Source organism: Pinus tabuliformis, chromosome J, assembly GCF_031772625.1.
Source record: "Pinus tabuliformis cultivar Carrire ecotype Pingquan chromosome J, CPIR1, whole genome shotgun sequence".
Lineage (NCBI taxonomy): Eukaryota > Viridiplantae > Streptophyta > Pinopsida > Pinales > Pinaceae > Pinus > Pinus tabuliformis.
Window position 1 is genome coordinate 1,493,795,348 of NC_142295.1, and position 13,747 is coordinate 1,493,809,094.

The window sequence follows — 13,747 nt, forward strand, 5'->3', positions numbered from 1 at the left end:
CACCTTCTCCAACTATGTGGCCCAAATACACTAAATAAGTTTTCCCAGATTCACATTTAGACATAAAAAATAATTGTTCTTTTCTCATGATATCCAAAACTTTCCTTACATGCTTGATATTCTCTTCTCGTGATTTCCTGAATATCAAAATATCGTCTAAATAGACAATTACAAACTCATCAAGAAATGATATTAAAAAATTATTCATAGCTCTCATGAATGTAGTTGGAACATTGCAAAGACCAAAAGGCATAACCAACCACTCAAACAATCCTTGTTTTGTTTTGAAAGAAGTCTTCCAAATATCCTCCTCAGGTATTCTTACTTGATGATATCCACTTCTCATATCTAATTTAGTGAAATATTTTTCATTTTTCAACTGATCTAGAAAATCATCTATTCTGAGCAGTGGGTATCAATTCTTTATTGTAATCTTATTCAAAGCTCAATAATCTACACACATGCACTAGGTTCCATCTTTCTTAGGTACCAATACAATTGATGAACCATCTAGGAAAGTCGATGGATGAATTACACCTTTACCCAACAATTCCTAAACTTGTTTCTTAATTTCTATACTTTCCAGAATTGACATTCGATACGCACAGATGTTTGGGAGTGAACAATCTTTTTGTAGCCGAATTTCATGCTGAATTACTCTTTTTGATGGCAATCCTTTTGGTTCTTGAAACATGTCTCCTTATTGATTTACCACATCAACCAATTCAGCGTTCAGCTTCAAATCACAGCCTGCAAAGGATTCCTTCTCCATGTCATTCTTCTGCTTGATCATAAGGAGCACGAGACTCTTACTAGAATTGACTAGTTGCTTCATTTCCCCTGCGCTTGCTAAAGACAGACTAAGCTTTCTGTGGTGGGATCTCACAATATACTCCACTCCATCTTTGAACAAATGATATTTTTTTTTCAAATCGGTGGAAAACGGATTTCCTGTCATACAGATATGGGCTTCCAAACACAATCCCAGAAATATCCAATGGCACAACATCTAATTCGACTTCATCAATGAAATTAATAGTGATTGCAAACCTGAAAGCGCATTTCTGTGTGACTTGCAAATTGGCATCCTTGGTTATCCAACCCAACAGATAGGGTTTATGATGAGGCACAGTTACCAGATTCAATTTCTTGACCAAATCCATAGAAATTAAATTTGCATGAGATCCACTGTTAAAAAATGTAGCAATCTTGGTGTGTTTAGAAATAATTGTGATATGGAACAACACAATTCTGTTTTCCTCATTTGAAGCATTATTGGAGTTATTTTCTATATTGGTTCTTGCCTTGACTTCCTCTTTACTTGCTTTTGCCATGACTTTTCCCTTAGTGATTGTGGCTGCAATCTTGGTTTCATCTTCTGAGTCAGAACCCAAGTCATGTTGTACATCAGTGTTTGTCCTTTGTTTCCCTTTATTGTTAAATTTCTTCGATCTTAATTCTATATGAAGCTTCCAACAATGCGCTTCATCATGACCCTCATTGCAAAAATTCTTCCACACAGGTTTCTCCCCTTCTTTCTTAACAAAAGCATTTTTTGTTCTTTCCTTTAAATTTCTTCCCTTTTTCACCACTCTGAAATGGCTTCTTCTGACCTTCTTCTTGTACATTTTTCCCTCTTTTTTCGAGGTGTGTATCTTGAACACAGACCTCATCAATATTCGTGGGACTAAACATAAGAATGGTATGTCGAAGATAGCTATGCAACCCTCCTATGTATTTCAACAAAGTATCTTGTGACTGTAATTCTACTCCTAGCATAAGAGCTCTTTTCCTAAACTCTTGAGTATACTATTTCACATTTTGACCTTTTAACTATCTGAAATTTTGCCAATTCATAATAGTTTTTTGCATATGAGCTAAAGCACGAAACTGTCTTTTTCTAGTAGCAATGAAATCATTCCAAGAAATAGAGATCTTAACATGTTTATTGATCTCGTCTTGAGTCCTTGATTCCCACCATACAAGTGTTTCACCCTCCATTCTTAATGAAGCCAACAAATTTTGATATCATCCTCTTGAAGGTTCTGAATTCTACAATACACCTCCAACTGGCGAATCCAGTTATCTAGCTTCTCTTCATTAACTTCACCATTGTACATAGGCAACTCGAATTTAACATCAAGCTTTAGAAAGGGTGATTTACCAATCACTTTTGAAGAATGATGATGAGTATGAGTAGCGGTGGTATTAGTGGAAGAATGTGAAGATGATTTCGAAGACAAATATGAAGAATATGGTGGAGATGGTGGAGGTTTTCCTCCATTCCCATTACCTCCTCCTGAAGAACCTTCTCCATTGGGAGGCTTGGAACTTTCTCCTTGCATCCTGCTATTCCTCTCTTCATAGAGGACCTTAATCGTTTATGTCATATCAAAGAAATCCTTTTTGAAGGTCTTCTCATCTTCTGTCATGATAGTTTCTCCTTCATGAGACATGATCTCAGGAGTTTCAACTACAACTTGAGGCTCAACTAGTGTTGGAGTCTCAACTGCAACTTCTGCAACTTGAGGATGTATTGGTGTAGAATACTTTGGCAACCTTTTTCTTCTTCTACTTGACCCAACTTTAGGGCTTTCAACCAGTTTTGCTTCACCTCTTTGGAGTTTCAACCTTGTAAGCATGACATAAACTTTGAAACAATTAAATCCTTCTTTCACAAAGAAAATCTAGTAAGAAAAAACCAGTGCTCTAATACCAACTTGATTTGAAATGGAGCAGATTAGTAATGTTGTGCTAATTTCCCACTCAGAATAAAACCCAAGATGCTTATCATTTTCTTATCAAGTGTTTAAGGATTCAATACTTTTGCTTAATTAACAGATTCCCATGAGAGTTTCTTATGTAAATGTTGGAAACAATTTAACATAAAACATCTGTTGAACAACAGAAAAAATAACAACAAAGAACATCAAAATACAACACACAACAAGCACATGATAAAGGAGTTCATCCCTCTTAGGCTACATCTCCTTGGTCCAGCTTCCAATGTCTTGGGCCTCTCTATTATGCTAAAATTACAACAAAAGTGTGTTTATAATGCTCATATGCCCTTGAAACTTGTCTCAATGAGTTCAGAATCCTAAAAAATGGCCATCTAGCCTCTTTTTGCATCCAATTTGGATAAGAACTAAAGAAGTTATGGCTTCTCCCAGTTCTTCCACTATTTGTTCCACAGAATGCTCCAAAACCGACCAAAAACCCCATTTCCACTCCAAAATCAGCTAATGGAGCGAGAAATTCATTGTTCGGTGGGTTATCATGTCAACCGCATCGAAATCACAATCGACAAGTTCTGCGGGCTCCCAACACAACAAAATGTTGCGATTATAGTATTACAGACCCGTCGGGGGATAATTAACTGCAACATATATAATCCCGCGTCTGAAACCTCCGCTCATCATAATCAATGAAGTTCAATGACCGAAGGTCTTCTTAACATGGGAACACTGCGATTGCAGTATTGCAGACCCATCAGGGTATTAAATAGTGATATATAAAATTCTTGTGTTAAGGTCTTATCGCAATCGGGTGCGTGTACATAACTAGTGCGATATGACAGACCCGCTAGGATGTTAAACTGTAACACATAAAAGTATCACGTCCGACAGTCTTATTGCAATCAGAACTTTACCGATGGTAACAACATAACAGTAGGGTGTTTAGTGTGATTTGCTGGGGCCGATTCTTAACTTGCACCTCTCTTTTCTTCCCTATATGTGATATGCAGGACCCAGTGGCAACCTGCCACTTGGCGCTTCCCCGTTCGCTGGGACCCTTTGCCATGTCATCCAATCCTGCCACATAGACAAGTCAAACTTGAACTTTGACTTGTCCCATCTTCTGCATACAAACTCATATTTAAGTGTCGTTTACACCATTGGATTCAAAATGACGAGCCCTTCAATCTGAAGCCGAGTTTGACAAGATTTTGACACTTTGATTTTTGAGCATAATTCTGAGCACTTAATCAACTATCCTCCTTTCTTCAAGTGTCTCACCATGCGACATGATTTGAGTAACCATTCCAATAACTTGTGTGAAAAATAGGTCTATATTCTCAAACAATTTCATACATATGGTCTCAAAATCTCTTCTTAGCATTTGTAGTTTGGTTGTCTTCACTTTTTCCATGCCTTGATAGGTTGTCTAGAGAATATGTCATGCTTAATTGGACTTTTTTGCCACTACAATCCTTCGAAAAATTCTCTCATGAACAACTTGAAAAATACAGAAGAGGGATTTTGAAGCATTCCTCCTATTGTCTCTTCGCAAATCTATTTATGCTAGTGACAAAACTTTGTATGCTTCTACATCTACTGGTTCTAGGAACCCATTCTCCACCAAATCCCAAATATCTTGAGAAGAAAATGAAGCATTCATTGTGATAGCCCAATAGTAATAATTTTTTCCATTGAACTAGGGTATTTGTGGGTTGGTCACGCTTGTGCTTGATGTCACTGCCATATTTAACTATTGAAGGAAAAAAACTTCTTGAACCTGCTCTGATACCAATGTTTGTATTTTAGGCAGAAAGGTAAAAACCCATAAAATTGTGCACAGTGACAACATAGAGTAACAACACAATAAAACAAAGTAAAATAGGGGATGCACAGTAAGGCTAGAAATTGGAGTGTGCAACCAAAATATTTTATATTAAAATTTATTTGAGGAAAAAAATTACAAAACTAAAACTGGGACTTTGACTCATTCACTGCTATGAAAGACATAAATTTTACTCACTATAACTACTCTTTGTTATGTGTTGTAACAGACTGTATCAACCAGTAAAACTGCTCACTGTTATTTTCTTCTTCTGGTCTATAAACCTTCGATCCCCTGTAAAAGACTTTGCTACCACTACACTTCACAAAATACTTATGTTTTTAATCTTAATATACAAATCTTGAAACTTCAGATGACTTGTGCGACTGACTTGAATTTTGTATGAAAAGACAAACAATAAAAACAAGTTATGGGTGGGCAGTCGCTTAAATTAATTTTCTATTGTTTCATTTATTGTGTAGTAACAACCTGGGATTAATAGTCACAAACTCTACATCCTCAAGCCTACGAAACATTAACTTAACATTCCTTCAACTGATACATAAAATTTTCTCCCTACTGCAAAAGACAACTTGTTTGATCTTCTTGCATACTTTCTGGGATTGGCTGCTATCAGTCGTTTAATGTGGTGGTTGGGAGTAATTTTACAACAATCTTTGGTAGACTGTGTAAATACAGGGCCTCAATTTAACTCTTCTAAATGATTCCTATCTTCTAAATGATTCCTAAGTAAGAAAGACACAGAGTCATTTAACATTCACAATTCTAAATTTAGCCCCTTTATAAAATACTAAATTCACCTTAGATTAGCAAGGAGAAGATGTCCATAATTTTATCTTTTGTACTTCTAACTCTAAACACCATCTTTAAACCTCAAATTCTTGAAACGAATCATAAATGGTTTCTTCACACGTTGTATTATGCTAATGTTTTACACATTTCACGGTTTTATGTAAAAATGGTCCCTAGGGAGGCATATTAGAGTCCTAGGTTTGAAACCTGGTGAATCATGCTATTTACATTCATTATTCTCACATGAGGAGTGCAACACTAAGATTCAAACCCCGAATCCATGTGCTGCACCACTAAAACTGTCAAAAGCTTATGATTCAACTCAAATGAGTGAAAATAAATGCTATAAGTAGAAAAAAAGTCAAAGTTCATAGAATAATGCATAAGCTCACCATTATTTTCCATCAGAATTTACCCAAGCTTGAACCTCACTTGAATCGTCGTAAAATCCATCCAAATTGGGCAAAAATAGTCAAATTATGAGCAACAATGGGATTAAATTTTCACATTAATATGGTAGAATGGTAAAGAAGCTTTAGAGAGCTGAAGTAGTGGGAAGTTTTTGAAATATATAGAACCAAATTATCAAGAGGATGTGAATACTTGAAAATTAAAAAATGCATCCCATCAAATTTCAGCATAAATTCCCTCATAATTGAATTGAAAAAACCAATCAATCAGAGAAATTCATGACCAAAAATGAAAAAACAAATCGTGGAGCAAAGGATTGCTTTTCACACTATTACGAATTAGTTAAATGAGATTACATTAGAAACATCCGTAATAAATGACTGGAGTGATACTCGACTAAACTAGACTAATTGGAACTCAACTAGGACACTTGGATGGACGGTTTTGACACCTAGCAGGTGGTTGGAATTAGATTCTCCAACACTCCCCCGTAATTTCAACAACATAAAAATTAAATTAAGATGCCTGCTAGTCTATGTCTTAGCTAGGCTTACAATTTAAAAAATTGACTTCATCTTCATTTACTTTTCTTCTTCTCTTCTTCCAAATCATGTAGCCTCTAAATTGTTTCAACATTTTCTTCTTGTTGTACCCTTCAAACCTTAGTTTCTTCATTTGTTCATGCAGGTCTTCCATTGTTTCAGGTTGCTTAAGCATGTCATGGACTTCTTCAAAAATCAGCTTGTATGTGGATTGCTACCACACGTCATCTTTTGTTGTGTCATTTTCATCATCAATCTGCTGCAACATAAGACCATAATACAATTTCATCTCTTCAAGACTTCAATACTTGAAAATTTCATTAATTTGTTCATCATCCAAGTTGTCTTCAAGGTTCATTGCTGCAAATTCTATCAAGACATCATCTAGACATGGTTTTGCAAGCCATACTTCAAGAGAATTTCACTCTTCTCCATAATCGTCCTATGTACATGCACACTGGAAATCAATGTTAGAATTGAAAATATTTGTAGAACCATATTGGCTCTGTTCCTTCTGCTCTGCAATGAGAGTTTTATCATGTTGCATTTATTTCTCTTCCTCTACCTCTGTTTATGTTTTCTCTTTGTGGGCTTCCTTCTTTTCTTCTTCCTCTATCTCTATCTCCATCTCTATCTTTGTTTTTGTCTCTCCCACTTCTATACTAAGCTGTGTTGCTGCGGATAGCTTTCCTTCCACTTGGTTTTCAGACTCAAGTGGGCTTTCTTCACCGAGTAACATCATGTCGATATGAAGTTTATGTTGCATCATCTACAACCATTCATCATTAGGTAATAAGCCTTCATCAAATTTAACATCAACAAGTTGAGTTGCTAGATTAATCATAACACTCACTGCCCCAACAACAAATTCAATGTCATCAGTAAGCTCTATTGTTGGATTCATCAAATTGTCATCAACAAGCTCTTTTGCTTGATTCAACAAATTGTCATCAACAAGCTCTGTTGCTAGATTCATCAAATTGTCATCAGCAAGCTCTATTGTTGGATTCACCAAGTTGTCATCAACAAGCTCTGTTGTTGGATTCACCAAATTTTCGTTCACTTGTGGTTGTGCACAGTGGGGTTCATGAGCATCTGTGTGCTCCTTCTCTTCTTCTTCTGCAAAGTCTTCACTCATCATCTACTCATGGCGAAGCACAATAGAATTCACCAAACTCTTCATCTTCCACTGAATTACCCCCTTACACAAAAAAAACTCTTCTTAAAACTATCCTGGGCCTCCTTAACTCTATCCTGGGCCTCCTTAACTGTCTTCATTTCATTTACTCTAATTGTTATTTCTCATCATAACCCTTTTAAAATCACCCACTTCTCATAATAACCTCACACATATCTCATGAGGGCATTTCATATTTCATGAATCCTTCAAAAGAAAACCAATCAACGAAACCCCTTTCAAAATATGAATTATTCCTCTTGAAAAAGATATCAAATGGGACATTCAAAAAATAACATGAGATGTTCTCCAAATGTCACGTGCACCTTTTTTTTAAATTCATGAAATGAAAAGTTGAGCCTTTGTTCCACTTTCATTACACTTTCGAACATTGTACTTTTTCTAAAAATTTGTCATGCTCCCTAATTTTAATTTTTCTTCTCTGATAGGATTTTTGGTGCATTCATTACGAGCTGAGATGCAAAAGATGCAAAAGCTACACACTGAGTTTTCCTTTTACAGGTGCGTAATTATATTTTTTTCTTCTTGACAGGTCCAGAATTCACACTTTTCTTTTCGGCATCATACTTTCTTTTTTGCTAGCCCAATTTTTTTTGAAGCGTTGCTCTTTGTGGAGTATTATGCCACTTAATCTTTTATCTCTAGAGTTTTATGCGACTTAATCTCTTCTCTATGATGTTGTCACAAAGTTTTACTCAGCCTGAGTTCAGACACCATGACAAAAAATGAAAAAAAAAAAAAATATGGAGTAAAAGATTGCTCTTCTCAATATTATGAATCTGACATTGGAAACTTCAGTGATAAATTATTGAAGTGAAACCCAATTAAATTGGATGATTTTGACACTTAGTAGGTGATTGGAATTAGATTCTTCAACAATTCAAAATTATAAACCAACCCTAATAATGATGTGAAAGAAAAAAATCTAAATTTAAAATTAAAAAAATAAAAAATAAATAAAAAAATAAAAAAATTAAGGGAAAAAATTAGATATATGACATAAAATTTAATGGAATTGGATTTTTCCTTGGATACCCAAAATCTCCGGCTTCCTTAGCAGATTTACAGTCAGAATATCGAGTCGCAAGGTCCTCAAACTTGCCCCTACCACTAACAATTTCTTCCCTCAGGGCACTAAGTTGGGCAACAACAACACCTCTGGTAGTTGCTTTGATCCTTCGGCCACTTAGGTCTTGTTAGATAACTAATTCTTGGGATTAACCTTGGGTTAGTTTGGGTAGTTATTGGAGTCAAAAAACTCTCGATAACTAATTCAACTATTTCCTATATGTATTTATATATACAACATGTACATAATTCTTTGAGATCATTTAATATACAGTTTATTTGGTTTCCAGTTGAATGTCTTACAGTGGTATCAGAGCGGGTTGTTCATCCGCGTGTTGATTGAGATACGCCACTAGTTTTGTGGCCAGAGAGAATGTATGTCTAGTTGAGACAGAAATGCACTTGGCAAGACATAGTTACCGGTCCATATTTGTAGTTGGGGAAAGGTTTATGGATTGGTTCCCTCAGGAGGGAATGAGAGAAATCGAGAAAGAGATACAATTTCGACCGATAATTGCTGCAGTCCTCACTTCATCATAATATTGCCTAATAAGTGCTTTTCCAGTCTAGTTCAGCATCCGTCCATGCCGTGGCGCATTATAATGATTCGCATATTCTGGCGAAGGTTAGTTCCACCATGGCCAACCTGGATACTAACTATAAGGATTTAGTTCAGACCCAGAAAACAAGGTCTTCGGATTGATCTTCATTAGAATTCTATGGTAACAATTTAATTCGATGAAGATGTTGTATGCTAAATATTGTTGAGAAAATAAGAAGTTGTGGCCTTCTTAAGCACTCCTCCTTTCTTGGTGGACTGCCATTAGAGTTGAGTGATTCCTGTGTTGACTTCTCATCCCCAAAATCATTTTCATAAAAGAGTAAACTGCACTCCTCTTCTGTTTGAAGTGCATCTAGAATCTGGTGCTCTAGCTTATCTTCTCTACGTTCAGGAGATTCTTTTTCATTTATGTTCATGTTCGATACACTATTAATGTAGTCTGCTAGATTATAATGACCCAGCCACCATTTTCTTCATCTCTAGATAGAATTTTTCTCTTACACTCTTCGTGTTTAGTAGAATCACATGGCGTGTCCTCCCTCATGGTTTTTTTTAGTATCAAGATCCTCTTTGGTGATCTCGCATTTCGAGAATGTCTCTAGTAATCCAGTAAATCAAACCAACCATCTACTGGCATGTTGACTTCTTCTTTTTTTCATCTCGGCCATCCTCCAACTTCTGTATTAAAACCAACTTTTGATTTTATAGGTACAGAATCATCTTTGCATTCCTTCTCATCAAAGTTGTTAACAATAGTTATTGGCCGCATAATTTCCTCTTCATTCATAAATGTCATTTTCTCCAATCCGTAGAGTGAATCTTTATGAAAAGTCCAATCCGTAGAGTCAATATTTATGAAAAGAGTCATCTATTGGAACCCAGACTCGGAGATTATGGTCCCATCGACTTAAGAGATTTACTTTTGGAGCATTCTCAAGCTTGGAAATTAGTTTTATACCTCTTACTTTGATTATCTTATAGTAACGTCGCGTTAACCAGCACACAACCTAACAAAAAAAAATCAGTTTGCGTAGCAGCACAGCCGGTGAAAGTGCAGTGGCAGGACCTGTGTTGCAGTCTTGTGTGTCTTACAGACATAGCGGTAGAATTTCGTATGGCAGTTACAGGCATCGGTCTCGAAGCAACATTGCATCGTTGTATGTATGATGAACAACGAATGTAGATTGTTGTGCCATCTTATCTCTGCATAAAAACAATTTCACCACCATCTGCCAGAAAATCGAATCTTTTGACTAAGAGGAGAGAGGAACAACGTTCGAGCAATTACTTGTGGTTTTAAAGCTTGGTATGTGAGCTGATAATATACATTGTTGACAGTGACATTCATATTTTTGAAGCAAAGTTTATTATATAGATTCAAGCGATTACATAAGGTACTTTATTTTTCTGCAAAATGAAAGTGACTAAATTTACAGTAGGAAATTGAGAAAGAATTCTTTAATGTGTTGTGCTTGTTGAGAGATTGTTGCAGAAAGAAACGAACTTTGTATTGCTGCCATAATAAACTCTGAATTTTTGATGCTTTTAAAGTTGGTTGAACCCCTAAGAATTGGTTGGAACCTTGATGTCCATTGAAGTATTTTTTTTTGGATTTGAGCATTGAAACAATTCTCTGCAAATTGTAAATTTCGTTGGTTGTGGGCCATCGTCAGAATAGTTCTCTTTATCCCATAAACTTGCCTACCAAGCACAAAGCCACAACTTTTTTAATTAAGTATAGAAATAAATTTGAAGTATGAGGTTTATTTAAAATATTTGGGATATATGGATATTTGGGATATGTGAGTAAAAAAAAATCATAATTGGTGGCAATATTACTTCATGACTCAACTTCATTGAAACCCTAACTACGATTAGGAAACTTCGATGGGATTTCCAATCAAGGGCAGTTTACATGTGACGATGTACTAGAAGGCTGCAGCAATTTTAGGAGACCGATTCCAAGGAAAGTGATAAGAAGTCGACATCTTTTTTATTATCATCTCTTAAAGTTTAATTTGGTTAACTTATGATTATAAAAACAAGAAAATCAAAGGCATAGTGGTTGGTAAAATTTACATAGTTATTTGGTGGATTGAAGGTCATAGGTTCAAATCTTTGACAAGATCATTTTAGAATTTTTTGTGTTTTATCACAAAATTTGTTAAAGTTGTAAAGTCAAAGTCGAAGACAGATAATTTTAGAAGATTTTTTGTTAAATTCGAAAAGTAAAAGTCTAAATTGTAGATTCAAAGTTAAAGTTATGTTATAGATGGGTGCATGATCAGTGGTAGCCGATACCCATTTTTAAAGTTGATTGCTCAAAAACATGGTGAAACTCGATGATTTACTACAATTATTAAACAATTTAATGTCATTTTCTATGCATAACAGTGTCCAAGTCAACAAGGGCACGCTCTCTGACATCCAGTGATATTTGCAAAATGTGAAAAGAAAAATTGAACTTTTGGAACTAGAAACCCAGTTTCAGCGAGAAGAACTGCAAAAGAAGAATTTTGAGCCCGTTCATGTTCCGAATAATAGTTTGTTTGAGCCGAATCATCATTCAGAAAATAATCGGAGTAATGTTTCTACAGGACCAAAACTTGCTCTTGAAGAGCTTGTTCTTGAGCCCATTTTATAACCACTTCAGCGAACCTTTGCGAAAATCTACAAAAGGAAATGCAACTGAAAGTTCTTATGAGAAGCCTGATATTCCCAAAAATTTCATAAGGCCATGGGAAGAGATTAGACACAATAAACAAAGAACTGGTTTGGCTTACAAAGAGGATATTCTGGATGTATCTTTTCACATACTAGATTTTTCTAAACCGATACAATTCCAAAGTGTTGGATTTCTGGACGGTGTCATTCTAGAACAAGTTTATAGATGCCAACAATGTAACAGGGTTGGACATGTGAAAGATCAGTGTTTTGATCTTCACCCATGTGAACATTGCAAATAGCGAAATCATCATACAAATAGATGTTCCAGAAAGAAGTCTACTGCAAGAGAGAAGGTAAATTTCGGATGGATTGCTTCTTGGGATTGGACCAAAACAGCCAAGAAGATTTACATGGCGTGTCGAAAAAAATGTTCTTGAGTGATGAGCAGCCTTGCAGCAATGAAGAGTACTTCTCACCTTGTATCTGACAAGGAGGGAATGGTTGATGGTCTGCTACAGGTTCGAGTTCGAGATGTCAAGCGAGCCTGAGTCAGATTTGAGTTGATTGAGTTGATTGAGCACTTCCATGTTTGAAATTGTTCGAGGAACTGCTATGATAGTTCTAGAGTTTGTGGTCACCTTAAAACCACACTTTTTTTGTTCTGAGAACCACCATGAAGGTTTCGGAGTTGATTGAGAGACATTCAGCTCTTGGCTAAGATGCATTTCTGCATTTTGAGCTCTCGTTCTTGTATATCCCTTCAGATTAAGGGGGGATTGTTAGATAACTAATTCTCAGGATTAACCTTGGGTCAGTTTAGGTAGTTATTGGAGTCCAATAACTCCCAAGAACTAATTCAACTATTTCCTATATGTATTTATATGTACATAATTCTTTGAGATCATTTAATATATAGTTTATTTGGTTTCCAGTTGAATGTCTTACAGGTCTTGCCATAGAGAAGTTTATAAAATCCTATCATACACTTTGTTCTTATTTTTTTAAATTAGTTTTTAATTTAAAATAATTTAAATACATAAGATAAAATATAATCTGGATAAACGTCAGCCTCATAATCAAGATAAGAGGTAGTGCCCATTACGAAAGAACTATTGAATTGTTGCACATGATAACAGTGTAATAGTCGTGATCAGGATCTCATCCTACTTTATGATTGTGGATGTTAAATTAATTTATTCGAATCTTCGACAAGCATTTGTTTCCTTCGACTTGAGTGTTATTTTTAGGAATATCACGTTGAAATTTTGAAGTGTACTATTTTTTTAAAGTACAATTTGCTTATATTTGTCGTTGATAGTAGATTTAACTCGTAAAAATATGTTTTTATTTTTAAAATTTAAATCAATATACAACAATTCTTTCTCTAATAAATTTATTATCTTTTATATTTTAGGGTTGAGAGTATCGAGTTATCCGACAGTACCGGGTGCAAGTTTTCCTCCACAGTGGCAAATAGTGGCTCAAGATTGCACCTAATCCCACTATGTTAAAATATTATGTAGGTTGAAATTCATTACCGGGCAGTATTGAAGGTTGAAGGTTTCGGTTCTCAAGGCATAGTCCAAATTTCGTGTACTAAACTCAATTTAATAGCGTTGTTGTTTGTGTTACTGAAATCGTTATGAACAAGTTGTTGTTGCTCGTGCTATTAAACCCATTATGACCAAGTATCCTTGACTTTTTACCTGAAGCATCTGGGGAGTTGTCTTTCTAGGTTATGCTATGCACTTTATAAGTGACAGGCTTTACTAAATTTAACGGGACTGAGTACTAAACACAATAATAAGTAAGATAGTGAAAATTTAAGTATAAATTAGGTTGAATTATTATTGTTGTTAGACCAAAAACTAAAGGGCTTAGTTTCCGTGTTAGAGTTAAGATCCACTAGACAATGTCAAACAA